Below are 2,939 nucleotides of genomic sequence, written 5' to 3' on the forward strand. Positions count from 1 at the left end.
ATAGCCGCTGCACTAGCTTGCATAGTATTAACAAGTTAGGTCATCGCCGCCAAAAATTTGACCTGATTACCAGATGAAGCGGATCCCTCATTTTCTCTCCGTCTTTGACCCCGTCCACAAGTTTCCGTTTCGGGTCCTATCCCCACAAAATAAGTGATATCAATGTGATCAATCTTAGTATCTCAAGTTAAGTACTTCAATTTTCCAAAAGTATATGATAAACCCATATTTCATGAGTTATTTTGTGCTTAGTTTGAGTGATTTATTCACTCCTTCACCCACTTATTCATATTAATTGCATGGTTTTACTTTCCCTTTCTTATTATGTGATGTATGTGAAAAACATGTTTCCTAAGCTTTAAAATTAATTATTTTAATTACCTTTACTTCCATTCGATGCCGTGATTAGTGTGTTGAGTAGTTTCAGATTTTCTAAGGCAGAATGACCTAAAGGATGGAAAAGGAAACGTACAAAAATGGAAGGAAAGTGCGAAACGGAGTTTTGAAGAAACTGGCATCCACGCGATCGCATGGACGACGCGATCGCGTGCTAGGAGCGAAAAAGCAGTGACGCGGCCGCATGACTGACGCGGCTGCGCGACTTGAGCATAGCGCATTCGATACGGACGCGTGACCGACGCGACCGCGCCACAAGGAAAACTCTAGATGACGCGACCACGTGACCCACGCGGACGCGTGACAGAGGCCACGTATCAGAATTTACAGAATACGCCCCCAGCGATTTCTGAAGCCCTTTTGGCCTAGATCCAAGTGCAGAACATACAGACTAGAGGCTATAAAGTGGGAGAATGCATCCATTCAAAGGGGAGCTCGCATTTTTACTACTTTCCATGATTTAGATTTAGTTTGAGAGAGGTTCTCTCCTCTCTCTCTTAGGATTAGGATCTAGGACTTCTCTTAGTTTGTAAGAGTGACTCTCGATCCAGGTTTTATGTTTCTTTGTTTTAAGCTTCCCTTTTCACTTTTATTTATTCAAGGATGGATGGAGCCAAAAGGATCTAATCAACCCTTTAGGCAGCAACACCCTCCGAGATATCCTGGACAAAGACCATTCCACTGTGCATACCCAGCTGAAAGATATGGTGGAAAACCTTATAACTACCAACAAGCCCCACCCCGTGCATATAAACCATCCTTTCAACATAACCTCGAACCACCACACTCACAAGCTTCTCTTCACCATTCGCCACCATATGATCCTTTCTTACCCCAATACCAATCCAATCACTCCCAATCACCACCACTTTCCTATGTATCATGCCCAAGTCCAGCAAACCGAGAAGCAGAGGTTCGCCTGAAGGAAACAGTAAATAAACTTCAAACAACCATTCGACAACTGGAGCAAGCAGTAATTCAATGGGTTTCTAGGTGCTCAAATACACAAGGATCAGCCACAGCCCCATGTGAACAATCTAATGAAGAGCGTAGCATGAAGGAAATATTGGAAACTCCAGTGGACAAGACAGAGCACGAATTTATACTAGAACAAGTAGAAAAAGCTGTCATTATTCAAGAAGAAGAGTTGGTTGAAGATCTAGGAGATGCTGAACCTCCATGGGAATCCAGAACTGAGGAGAACTTCGTCGTGGACGCTACAGTTGATGCTAAGGAGGATATTGTACAATCTCCAAGGCAAGTTGTTTATGAAGAATCGGACGGAATAACCCAGGACACAAATTCCCTTGATGATGATAGTCACAAGTCAAATTCTCTTAGTAATGAACTGACATCCGCAAGTGAATTCTCTGAGGTCGAAGAATCTTCCCCAAGTGAATATGAATACGATGCAGAGGTAGATTTCTCTCAACCTCCAATCTATGACTCAAGTGATGAGGAAGACATAGAAGACTTTAACCAGGACACAGATACAATCGTAGAACCTTCCAAGGAAGTGGAGGAATTCACAGAAGAGCACAAGGGAGTAGAACTTACAGAACCACCAGAAACACCTACCCCAAGGCCATTGCCACCCAATACAAGCTTCAAGTGGGTACAATCCTTAACCTATAACTTTACTTATTCACTTGAATATGGTTTGCTTGAAACAGATGGCCAGCTTAGAGCTCTTTGCGGCTTTAAGAGTAAGAGGGAAATGGCTTGTACTCAGAGTTGGTGCACAAGGTTCAATAAGGTTCCACGCTTCACCTTGAAGTACACGGATTGGTATCATGCTCAATTGCATGGATCACGGAGAACGTTTGGTCACCATGGTGAGATTCCACTTTTTAAACTGCCCGGATGAAAACATATAGATTAAGACGGAGGCGGATTTAATAGCAAAGCTTGGGATCCTGGAATCTATTCTGACATTCGTCACCCCGGGAGCCTGAAAATCTGTTTGAAGCTGCTCAGAAGCTTTACATGCCTAGTTTGGGACCCCGGAGGCTATTGGCATTCCAAGCACTGGTGGAGATTTCTGGATGAATTTAAACACAAGCCACCATAACAGGAAGCCCTTCCAATGTCCAACTTAAGGACTTTAACTAAAAGTGCTAGGTGGGAGACAACCCACCATGGTATGATCGTTCCTTTTACAATTTTAATTTTATTTCGTTTTGTTTGTTTTTGAATTTTATTTTTATTTTATTAAACCTGGAATCATGCATAGCATTCACATTAAGCATTGCATCCTGCATTCAGTTAAAAAAAAAAGGAATGCACGACGTGACCGCATGCCCCATGCGATCGCGTCATATGGTGAAAACACTATCCACGCGAACGCGTCATCCACGCGGCCACGTGACCTGGAGATCGGCGTAAACATCCAACGTCCAGAAATTTAGGCTGGAATCGTGCGGCCCTTGTGCGTTTTGCACAAATTGGCCCACGCGATCGCATGCCCCATGCGATCGCGTCACTTGCACAATACCAATCCCACGCGACCGCGTGAGCGACGCGATCGCATCGCATGGATTGCA

The sequence above is a fragment of the Arachis ipaensis genome, chromosome B01 (genome assembly GCF_000816755.2).
Source record: "Arachis ipaensis cultivar K30076 chromosome B01, Araip1.1, whole genome shotgun sequence".
In the NCBI taxonomy this organism is placed as follows: Eukaryota; Viridiplantae; Streptophyta; class Magnoliopsida; order Fabales; family Fabaceae; genus Arachis; species Arachis ipaensis.